At 39.8% G+C, this 12,517-nt stretch overlaps 1 protein-coding gene across 3 annotated transcripts in view; it reads right to left on the bottom strand.

The window, feature by feature from the left end:
* The window catches only part of RAB27A (RAB27A, member RAS oncogene family), a 74,953-nt gene extending 70,587 nt beyond the window's left edge, over positions 1 to 4,366 (bottom strand). The window contains exon 1 of one of the 3 annotated variants that reach the window (XM_078448629.2): positions 4,255 to 4,366. The gene's annotated coding sequence lies outside the window, so the exon portion shown is untranslated. The remainder of the gene's footprint in view (positions 1 to 4,254) is intronic. The other 2 variants (XM_060618469.3, XM_060618473.3) reach the window with 2 other exon arrangements.
* Between the last annotated feature and the right edge of the window lie 8,151 nt (positions 4,367 to 12,517).

Genomic DNA, 12,517 nt, shown 5'->3' with positions numbered 1-12,517 from the left:
CCCATGTAGGGTTCCATGCCAAACACTTTTTTATTTAAAAAAATTTTTTTAAAGAGTAACACACATAGAGACAAAAATAAATAAAAGGAGAAATAACTTTCAACTTTCTTTTTGAGTAAGCAAGGCATCAAATTTTAGTTAACAGTAAATAAAATATGAGTGTTAGTAGACCTCAATAATACAAGAAGAGAATGTGGTGTGCCTTCTGTGCTGCATGACAAGACAGGAGGCCAAACAAGCTGGATGCTCACTGCTCCACATATCTCCCTCTCTGGACATAAAGTTAATTACAAAGCCTTTATCTCTTCCTCCAATTCAGTGCTCAGGTCTGCTCCCAAGGTAATCAGCTCAAGGGAAACCAGATCATAAACTTAAACTTCCTCATCAAGAGGCAGAAGAATAAATGTGATCCAAGCAAAAACTGCACAAGGCATAAAAAGCGAAATCAGTGAAAGGGAAAAATTACTCTCTTCAGAAGGCAATCTTGTTTTAATAATGGCAACACAATCTTGCTTCCTAGGAGTTCACATTTGTTTTTAATTTAGCTTTATTGAGGTATAATTGACATATAAAATTCCAAGACATTTAAAGTGTACTTCATGCTTATTTGATGTATGTTTACATTGTGAGAGGATTCCCCCCATCTAGTTAGGGGCTCAGACTTGAAATATGCAACCTCTGTCTTATTTTGGGGGGAGGTTTCAAACATAATTTATTAGGGAAAATATATTTATATATATCCCATGTATATGTAAAAATAATCCTTTTCCATATTTTGCAAATATAGATATAGTTTAAACAATTGAAGGTTGATTCAATTTTTAAATAACTTATAAGATTAATTATCATACTCTCTAGGCGAAGTACTTTAATTCTCACTGAGAAATGGCAGCAGGAAACCCTGTTCAACTGCAGCCAATATTGCTCTATCAGAAGCAGCAGGATAAGATGAACTAGAACAAGATATTTATAGCTATTGGCTAAAAAATTAAATGTATGGACTAGAAGTTTCCAACGATAAAAATAAATCCAGGTTTATTCATTAACTTACTGGTACATTCAGCAAGAGTTTATTATTGAACATTTCTTTTATCTAAGATACCTTGCAGTATAAGACTCAAAAAGTAAGCCGAAGTCATGCTCTGCCTCCAGGATATTACAATCTAGCCATAAGACGTGTATGACAACATATACATAAACAGTTTCCAGTCTAAAGTAGTTAGGTAATTAAATGCCAAAATGTGTCTCAGAATTGCAATTTCAGTTAGAAGCCAGAGAAGGATTAATTCACTATAGTGCAAAATATTCATCAAGAAATGAATTCCATTTTCTTGAATTTGAATTCAGCACAAGAAATGGTATCCCTGGAGACAGGTACTGAATGCCTCCACACAGTCTGCCCAGCTACAGAGAAGAGGGCTCCCCACTGCCACTGTGATAAGAATCCAAAGCTATTCTCTTGGGGGGAATAGGAGGATAGAATAGGGGAGACATAGGAGATGTTCAAGTAACTACAGACATTGCTTCTCTTAGGTGAAGTGTGAAGGAACAGAGAGGAAGCAACAGTAGAATGATCTCCATTTCTCAGTCTCTCATTCCCTTTTCATCCTTTCAACACATATTTTTTCACAGCTTAATATGTGCCAAAAAACCATTCTAGGTGCTATGCACACCATAGAACAAGACAAATTCATGATCTTCATGAAGCCTATTCTAACAGTGGGAAACAACAGTTGTGTGTGTGTGTGTGTGTGTGTGTGTGTGTAATGACAGTGCTATAGATACTCTAAAGAAAAGAAAACTAAGGTTTTCTTAGGGGGCAAAAAACGATAGGTGGGGTGAAGGATGCTATTTTAGATGGGATGGTTCAGGAAAGCCTTTCTAAAGAAATGATCTTTGACTTGGATTAAATGAGTGAGAAAGCCATGCAGACATCTGAAGGAAGAACATTCCAGGCAGAGGAAAGAGCAAATGCAAAGGTCTTAAGGTGTGGGTGAAGCAGAACAAGCAAAGAGGAGGATAATGGAAGATGAAGCCACACACCACATCAGAGGCTTGCAGACCATGATGAGGATTTTTTTCTTCTGAGATAAAAAAAAAAAAAAAAAAAAAGCCACTGGACAGTTGTGAACAGAGGAGTGAGTGGCATAATGAACTCTGGCTGCTATGTTGACTGTAGAGTGGTGAAGGTGAAAGCAGGGTGGCCCTGCAGGAGGCTTTTGCAGTAATCCAGGTGACAGAAATGATAGGATCTTGGTAGAAGCAGTGGAAATGGTGAGAAATGGTTTTTATCCCATATATATTACATTTTCTCAAAGTAGAACCAGTGAGATTTACTGAAGGATTAGAGGTGGGAATGAGAAAAAGAAAGGAATCAGGTGACTCCAGAATATTTAGTGTGAGAATCTAGAAGAGTAAAGTTGCCATTGACTGAGATGGGAAAGACCAAGTGGAAGCAGATTTGGGAGGGGGAAATCAAGAGTCTGGTTCCTAGAGATTGTGGCGCACTTCAAAACCCTTAAAATCTGTTCTAAAACCAAAGATACCGATATTGAGAAGCTGATCTTAAAATTCATATGAAAATTCAAGAGACCCAGGACAGACAGAACAATTTCAAAAAAAGAAGAACAAAGTGGGAGGACCTCACACTTCCCAACCTCAAAACCTACCACATAACTACAATAATAAAGATAGTATGATACTAGCATAAGGATAGACAAATAGATCAATGGAATAGAATTAAGACTCTAGAAATAAACCCCCATATGAACAGCCAACTGATTGTCAATAGAAGTGCCAAGACCACTCAAAGGGGGAAAAAAATAATATTTTCAACAAATTGTGACGGGAGAATTGGATATCCACATGCAAAAGGATTAAATTAGACCCCTGCCTCACACCATACACAAAAATAAACTTAAAATGAATCAAAGATTGAAATATAAGAGCTAAAGCTATAAAACTCTTAGAAAAAAAACACAGGCATAAATCTTCATGACCTTAGATTCGGAAGTTCTTTCTTAGATTTGACACTAAAAGCACAAACAACAAAAGAGAAAATTAATTATACTTCATCAAAATTAAAAGTCAAGGCAAGCCATGTAATTTAAGAAAGAAAGGGAAGAAGAAAGAAAGAAAGAAAGAAAGAAAGAAAGAAAGAAAGAGAGAAAGAAAGAAAGAGGAAGAAGGAAGGAAGGAAAGTTAGAAAGTAGGTGAAAACTAACAGAAAGAATGATCTTCAGTCCAGTTCTTTCAGCATTTTATTAACCTTTCTTAAGTTCTAATCATCTGCAGAACAGTTTTCCAGACTGTTTTCCCTCTAAAGCAAGTTTTTAAGAAGGCAGAAAACAGTGAAGGGGATAGCAACAATGGACTACCAACAAATTAAATCAGCAATAATTACAGAAATCATATAGCGTAACACTACTCCCCCTTCCCCAACTCTGAGCGATGAGCCAAACATAAAGTGAAAATCCATGGAGTCATAAAAAACAGCTGTTAGCCCAAAGAGATAAGGAAGAAAACCCAAGGCAGAACATTCTGAGGCCATGTGGCCAGCAGGAGCCAAAAGGCCGGGAAGATGAAGTTAAGGGCTCACAAGGTTTCCTTCATTTCAGGCCTGACTTTGCTTAATTGGTGATCTACTGGGAGAGAGATAAGGATTTGGCAATAGTTACCAAAACCTGTCCTTCAGTCCTACCTCCAGTCAAGACCCAAGGGCCTGTCACCAGGTAGGGTTTTTGGTCTGACTGACAGGAGAACCTTCTAGCACCCAGCCAGTTTGCTGCCCAGACCCTCACCAACAAGGGTGTAAAGACGTTAAGTAATCAAACTGAAAACAACAGGAGGGAGGAAGAACTATGGGCAGTGCAGCAGGTCTCGGACTTTACTCCTCTCCTGCCAGAAGTTTCCTTCGACACTGACGGGGACGCTCGCGCCGGGTGCCACCCGGAGGTGACTTCAGCCCCGTGCCAACCTGTAACTGCACCTAGGCAGCACGTCGCCCAAGCTGTCCCCCACCCCCGGCGGTTGTCAACGTAGGGTCTGTGCCGCGCGCCTGCGAGAAGCAAAGCAACTTTTCCGGCAGGCTGACCCCCAGAAGGGAGACGAGGAATCGCAGCCTTCAATGCCAGCCCCAGGGCCAACCCAGCCACTCGCCGGCTACCACGCTCTGCCCTCCGGGTTGAATCGGAACCCCTCGGACGCCGGGGACCGAGCAGCGCCTCCCAGACCTCCCGCAGCCGCCCTGCTCACCTGGCTCAACCTCACTGTCCCCACGCAGCTCCTCTTGCGCGCGCTCCGCGTCCACCCGTTGCCGGCCCTTTTTGGGTTCTCGGCGGGTATTTTCCGTCTGGCCCCACATCACTTCCCGTAGAGGAGAGCGAGGTGGGGGCGGGACCTCCTCTCCACCCTCCACCTCCCGCTTCCTCTTGTCACCTCAGGGAGCACTCCCGCCCGACCCCGCGAGGGCGCTTTGCGGGCTCCTCCTCGCACGCCGCTCCCAGGCCCGCAGCACCTGCCGCACCTACGCCTGACTCCTCTCGTGAGCCACGAAAAGGCCCCCGCACGCTTCCTTTGGCCCATATCAGGTCTCCACCACCCTTTCCTGGAAAGTGTGAAACCTTAGAAAGTTGTTTTCGTATTGAGACACAGGGGTCACATTTACAAACTTCTCTGGGGCCCGCGAGCTGCGAGGTGTGCTTTGGTGACTCTCGCCAAATCTCCTCCCCCACCAAAGCCATGTTCTTAAAGGTGTTTTCCAGGGCATCATATCAGTGTCTCCACCGTAGTAGCCTGGGGGGTGCGGAGCAGCTGCAAAATCGGCCCGAGGCGGGGTTCCCGAGGCCCGGTATGCTCCTGCTCCAGATGCTCCCAGGTCCGGCTCCCCGGGGCGGGATCTGCGCCGAACGTCCGGCTCTGCCACTGTCCATCCCGCCTCGCCAGCTCCTCACTCGGATCGGCCTGGACCTGGCCTTCCTGGGGCAAGGGAAAGCTCTGGGATTCTTGGAAATGACGCGATAGAGAAAAAGTAAACTCTGGCAGGAAAAAATATATTCCTGAGAGGAAATGACAAACGAGGTCTCTGTTCATACAGTCTCGTTCGGATTATAAAATCACCCTAAATTTTAAGAGAGAGCAATTCGTTATAAAAAAAAAAAAAAAAAAAAAAAAGGCAAACTACAGCACAATAAAGAATAGCAGCGTGAGGAGAAATCTGCGAGCCTTTGCTGCCCCCCAGCGGCTTCCTTATTTCAGCGCGGACGGGTTTATGTGCCCCTGCTTGGAACCTGCAGCTGTGAAGCCGGTTCCCCACCAGACTACCACTCAGAGGCAGCCAAATTTCTCCTTCAGTGGCCTCGGGGTATGGACAGTGGCCTTTGGGCTTGCCTCCGTGGGCTCTTCAGGCACAGCACCTCGGAACCAAATAATTCCACTTCTAAGCAGAACCAAATGATTGAAAACCCTAATCAAGCTTCTTTTACCTTCTGTTCCATCTCACTGATCTGGGTCTACTTCCACCACAAGTTCAAGCCATTCCAGGCCCACCTGCCCAACCCCATCATGCTTCCAGTCTGTAGCTATTCACAGACTGCACTGCAATATAATTAGCTTCTCAGGTATGTGTCCAATGGACAAAATCGCTTACAGGACAAACCATATGGAATTGTGAAATATTGAATATGCATCCAATCTAATATTTCTAGGCAAATTTAGCAGAGTAATCTCAAAGTTAGAGATAACAGATTTCATCATAGGGTGATAGTGTCAAAGGACGTTCCCCAGGTAAGAAAGGCCATCATACTAGTAATTCCGGAGGCTAAGACAAGAAAAGTAGCCCCGTGTTCATGTGTAAAGGAACAGTCCTGGGAGTTACTGATCAGCTAATAATTGGAGGACCATCAATGCAGCAACTGCTAATGGCTGATATGATACAAGGAGAGTTTTCCCTTTCAATCCTCCCCACTCCTGAAGCCAAGCAGAGCTGTGACCAGGAGTTTACCTAGCAGGAGATCAAAAAAACAGACAATGGTAATGTGGCCCATTCACTATCTTTTCATTCACTGAATAAATCCAGGTTAGGAATTGGAGATGCAATAGCGAACAAGGTAAATTGGTCCCTACACTCAGTGGCTTGGTAGACCAACAAGTAAGCAGGTTAACTCCAGTGTGGTGAGACAAGATCCCTGAAAATGGAAGTTAGAGTGTTATTGGGACACAAATAAGTGACACCAAATCAAAATTCCCTAGAGAAACTGTTGCATAAATTAAGAAGGATAAATAAGGTAGGAGGATAAAGAAGAGAATTTTAGGAAAAGAGAGCAGAGGAAAGACCTGGAGGCAGAAGAGAGCATCAGATATTAGAGCAACTGAAAGAAGTTCAGAAAAGCTGAAAAACTGAGTAGAATGAATCAATCAGAGAAGAAACTGGAGGAATAGCAGAGGCTGGATTTTTAATAACGCTGGAATGATTATAATGATAATAGCTAACATTTACTGAGCATTTACTACGAATCAGCCAATATGCTAAGAACTTTGCATATATCCCCTCATATACTTCTCACAAGTGCCCTCTGAAATAAGTACTATTCCAGTCTCTATATCACAGATAAGGAAACTGAGCCTTAAAGCAATGAAACAACCTGATCAAGATCATACAGGTGAAAGTGGCACAGCCAGGACTAAAACTTAGAACTCATTTTTCTAAATGGCTATAAGGCTAAGAATGGGTTTCAGAGGCCAATTAGCATGCTGAAATCCAAGTAAGGGATAACACTAATCTGGTTTAAGACAGTGATCATGAGGATGAAGATGAATAAACAGATTTGAGATATTTAGGAGAATAAATCAAGAAGACTTGATTGTAGATGAGGGAGAGAGAGAAATCTATGGAAATGCCCATTTCTGGTTTCAGTAACTAGGAACCATTGAGCAAAAGGAAGAGAGCCCTGTTGCAAAAGGGTAAATTTGGCCATAATGAACAAGTTTAGGACATTTTAACTTTGACATATCGGCATCAGGAGAACATACAAGTGCAACTGTTCAGTGTGCAGTTGAATAGGCTGATCTGAAGCACAGAAGACATGAACTGAAGCAATTGCACAAAGGGTACTCAAAGACATGAAAGTCATTGAGGTAGTCTAGAAAATGCACTACATGGGCAAAGAGGGGGCTTGGTACAAAACCCAGAGGATCACTCCGTTAAAGAAGTCTAAGAGTGCCCAGAGAGGTAAAAAGAAAACAAAGAGAAAAAGTTAATTACAGAAACTAAATATATTGAATACATTTTGTGTATCAAATCAAAATCCTCTCTATACCACTTACTCTAGTCACAGAACTGGTCACAGGATACTTCTTGATTCCCACCCTGGGGCTTCTGTGACAATGCAGGCTGCTGCTTGAAACATGCAGAATCTCAGTTTCCAGTATCACTAATATGGTTGAAATTAGAGGTATCAGTAAGAACTCATGCTTTTTAACACATAGACCTAGACAGCAATAGGATTATATATTGATATGCAGGTATGTATGTACTTTCAAGTAGTGTCTGCTAAGATATGCTAAAAGCAATTATATCACAGGAGTTGTGAATACACTTAGCACCCAGATTTTGATTTCTAAATACCCTTTTGCAATACAAGCAAAAGGCACATGATTATATCTAAAATATCAGGAAAAATAAAACCTTAGAGCTAATAAGTGAAATAAGCAAAGATGCAGAATACAGGATCAGTTTTTTTCCCCTATACATTGGCAATGAGCTATATAAAAAAGAAATTAAGAAAAAATCCTATGTGAAGTAGCATCAAAAAAAAAAAATACTTAGGAATCAGTTTAACCAAGGAGGTGCTGGGCTTATACGCTGAAAACTACAAAAAGAAATTAAAGAAGACCTAAATAAATGAAAAGATGTTCCACGTTCATCATTACATAATATTATAAAGATAACAATACCTCCCAAAAGAAGTTACAGATTCAACACAATCCTTCCCAAAAGGAATGATTTTTGCAGGAATGGAAAAGTTGATCCTAAAATTCACATTAAATTGTAAAGCACCTCAAAGAGCCAAAACAATCTTGGAGAAAAAAAAAAAAAAAAAGTTGATGGACTCACCTTCTGATTTCAAAAATTAATGCAAAGCTGCTAATCAAAACAGTGTGGTACTAACATAAGAATAAGCATATAAATGAATGGAATGGACATGAGAATCCAGAAATGAACCCATAAATCTGGGGTCAAATGATTTTCAACAAGAATGCCAAGATCATTCAATGAGGTAAGAACACTCTCTTCAACAAATAGTGCTGGAAGAACTGGATATTTAGATGCAAAAGAATAAAGTTGGACCCTTACCTCACATAATATATAAAAATTAACTCAAAATAGATCAAAGACCTAAATTATAAACATAATACTATAAGACCCATAGGAGAAAACATAGACATAAATCTTCATTACCTGGGATTTGGCAATGGCTTCTTAGACCTAATAAGAAAAGTATAAGCAGCAAAGGAAAAATGGGTTAAGTAGGCTTTATCAAAAATTTAAAATTTTGTTTAGCAAAGGACACAAGAGAGTGAAAATACAATATACAGAATGGGAGAAAATATTTGCAAATCATATATCTGATAAGAATTTAGTATCAGAATATAACAAAGAGCTGTTACAAATAGAAAAGACAAACAACCAATTAAAAATTGGGCAAAGGACTTGAAGACATTTCTTCAAAGAAGATATAAAAATGGTCAACAAGCACAGGAAAAGATGTTCAATGTCATTAGTCAATAGGGAAATGAAAATCAAAACCAGAATTAGATACTCATTAACATCTACTAGGTTGGCCATAACTTTGTTTAAAAAAAGAAAAGAAAAATTACAAGTGCTAGTAGCCTGTGGAGAAATTGAAACCCTTATACATTGTTGGTGGGGATGCAAAACGATAGTCACTTTGGAAAGCAGTTTGGCAGTTCTTCAAAATGTTAAACAGAATGACCATATGATCCAACAAATCCAATGTGATCTTGGATTAGTTCCCAGACAAGAAAAAAAAAAAAAATTGTCTATTGACCTAAAGAGCACTAAAAGGACTTGGTAGAATTTGCATAAAATCTGAGATTAGATAATATTGTATCAATCTTAATTTCCTGATCTTGATCATTACACTGTAATTATGAAAGACAATATCCTTGTTTTTAGGAAGTACACACTGAAATATTTAGTAGTAAAATGGCATCATGTGGGCAATTTACTCTCAAAGGGTTTAGAAAAACAATAATGTGTGTGTTCATGTGTAATACACATATATGGAGAGAGATTAAAGCAAATGTAATAAAATGTTAACATTTGTGGAATCTGGGTAACAAGTAGATGAAAATTTTTTGCACTATTTTTGTAACTTTTCTCTAAGTGTGACATTATTTTGCAATAGTTTAAAAAAAAAAAACTTTCAGAAGTCCCTTTAGAATATCCCTTTGGATAAAGTCTAGTGGCCCACTTAAAAATCTACCATTTTTTTTGGCTTTCTCTCTCACCCTTTTACTCCCATTATCTGCCCTGCTGATCTTAGAATTGGAATTGATTTGTGATGAGACTGGAGAAACCACCACCTGATTGTTACATGGATGGCCCTGATGATACTCCTTTCACGGAGGCACTGGTGAGGAGGCCTGACATCTTTGAAAAGATCAATGGTCGTTGCCCTTTATGGGTTGAGATTGACAGTTGAAGATGCTGCTGCAACAGGTCTCCCTAGTATCAACCAGAAATAAAAGAATCCCCACTCACTAAAGCTACAGGCATTTCCTGTTCCCAGCACTTGTCCCAAGCCTTGATAAAGCCTGCAGGTAAACACACTCCACACAGGGAGCACCTGAGGAATACCTGACTCTGGTGACCAGAGGGGCTAATCTGGTGGCCAAAATGGCTTATGTTCCTGGGCACCACAGGATTGTAAAAACTAGAAAAACATTTCAGGGCAAGGTACTATACCAAGAGCATTACGTAGAAAACTGACCAAAACACAACCCCTGACTGCCTGCAGATAAGCCCTATTTACTTGTTCTGTAGCTTTAACCTGATGGACAGGCTTTAGGTTTGTCAGATATCTACAGACCACAGAGGCACTACCTGGGAATGTAGGCAGGGAATCACCGTCTTTGCATCCTCCCTTGACTTCATCACAGCTTACTGGTACTTCCCAGAAAGGAGTTTATACACTCATCTGAAGTCCTGATTTTTATGACTCTTACCCAAGAGAACCCTCCAGATCGCCTGACCTAGAGGTCAGCAGGGTCTACAATTGTGTGCCAAAGGACTATATATATTTACATATGTTAAAAGCTGCTGCCTAAGGATCTGGCTTCCAATCAGCCTGAACCCAGGTGCTGACTGAGATCACAGGTCTTAGCACACCGTCAACAACTGGAACCCTTCAAGAATAAATCAGTCTACTTAGGCAATCACAAAGATTCCAAAGACAAATAAGATCTAGGGCAAGGTTGAAAAACAAGTTTCACCTCCTATCTCCTTCAAAGTAAGATACCTCCTTCAAGGCTGGGACAGGTAGCTAGTTTGCATTATACTCAGAAACAAGCATGAAGAGTCATGGAAAAAGAGGAAACAGTAAAAGTATGTTCCAAATAAAAGAACAAGACAAAACCTCAGAAAAAGACCTTAATGAGATGCAAACAAGTAATCTACCTGCTAGAGTTCAAAGTAATAGGCATAAAGATGCTCTCCAAACTCAGGAGAAGAATGGTTGAATACAGTGAGAACTTCAACAAAGAGGTAGAAAATATAAGAAAGAACTAAACAGAAGTCACAGAGCTGAAGAACATAACTGAACTGAAAAATACACTATAGGGATTCAACAGCAGGCTAGATGATGCAGAAAAATGGATCAGTCACCAAGAAGACAAGGCAATGGAACTCACTCAAACAGAGCCACAAAAAGAAAATGGAAATTTAAAAAGAGAAGATAGATTAGGAGACTTACGGAACAACATCAAACAGAATAACATTAGTAGTGTAGGAGTCCCAAAAGGAGAAGAGAGAAAAGGACAAAAAACTCCAAAGAGATCCACATCCAGACACATCATAATTAAAATGTCAAAAGTTAAAGAAAAAGTCTTAAATGCACCAAGAGAAAAAAAAAATATGTACAAGGGAACCCCTTAAGACTACTGGCTGATTTTTCAGCAGAAACTATGCAGGCCAGAAGGGAGTGGCATGATATATTCAAAGTGCTGAAGAAAAGAGAACTTCCAACCAAGAATATTCTACCCAGTAAATCTATCATTCAGAATTGGAGAGATAAAGATTTTTCCATGCAAGCAAAAGCTAAAGGAGCTCATCATCACTAAACCAACTTTACAAGAAATATTAAAGGGATATCTTTAGGCAGAAAAGAAAACACACTAATAACAAGAAAATATAAAAGTAAAAATCTCACTGAAGGCAAATAAATATATAGTAAAAGCAGGAGACAAACCATTTATAAAGCTAGGATTAAGGTTAAAAGACAAACGTAACAAACATAACTATAATAACTAGTTAACAAATACACTAAATAAAAAGATATAAAATATGACATCAAAAACATAAAACATGGGGGAGGGGGGCACCTGGGTAGTTTAGTCAGTTAAGCATCTGACTCTTGATTTCTGCTCAGGTCATAATTTCTCAGTTTGTGAGATCAAGCTTCACATCAGGCTCCATGCTGACAGCATGGAGCCTGCTTGGGATCCTCTCTCTCTCCCTCTCTCTCTCTGCCCCTTCCCTCCCTTCCCTGCTCTTGCTCTCTCTTTTTCTCAAAACAAATAAACCTTAAAAAAATTTTTTTAATAAAAACAACATAAAACATGGTAGGGGACTAGAAATGTAGAGGCTTTAGAATATGTAAAAATTTAAGTTGCTATTGACTTAAAATATACATATATATATATATATATATATATAGGCTATTATATGTGAACCACATGGTAAGCATAAAGGAAAAACCTATTATAGATACACAAAAGATAATGAAAGGAAAAAACTAATCATAACACTAAAGAAAGTCATTAAAGCACAGAGAAAAAGTGAAAGAAGAAAAAAGGAACAAACAGGAAATACAAAACCAGCTGGAAAGCAATTAACAAAATGGCAATAAGTACATACCTATCAATAATTACTTTAAATGTTGGGAATGCAGGCTGGTGCAGCCACTCTGGAAAACAGTATGGAGGTTCCTCAAAAAACTAAAAATAGAACTACCCGACGACCCAGCAATTGCACTACTAGGCATTTATCCACGGGATACAGGTGTGCTGTTTCAAAGGGACACATGCACCCCCATGTTTATAGCAGTACTGTCAACAATAGCCAAAGTATGGAAAGAGACCAAATGTCCATCGATGGATGAATGGATAAAGAAGATGTGGTATATATATACCATGGAGTATTACTCAGCAATCAAAAAGAATGAAATCTTGCCATTTGCAACCACGTGGATGGAACTGGAGGGTATTATGCTAAGTG

Source organism: Panthera onca, chromosome B3 (assembly GCF_046562875.1).
Source record: "Panthera onca isolate mPanOnc1 chromosome B3, mPanOnc1 haplotype 2, whole genome shotgun sequence".
NCBI lineage: Eukaryota > Metazoa > Chordata > Mammalia > Carnivora > Felidae > Panthera > Panthera onca.
Note: the sequence above shows the minus strand (reverse complement) of the source record. Positions and strands in the feature narration are given on the sequence as shown.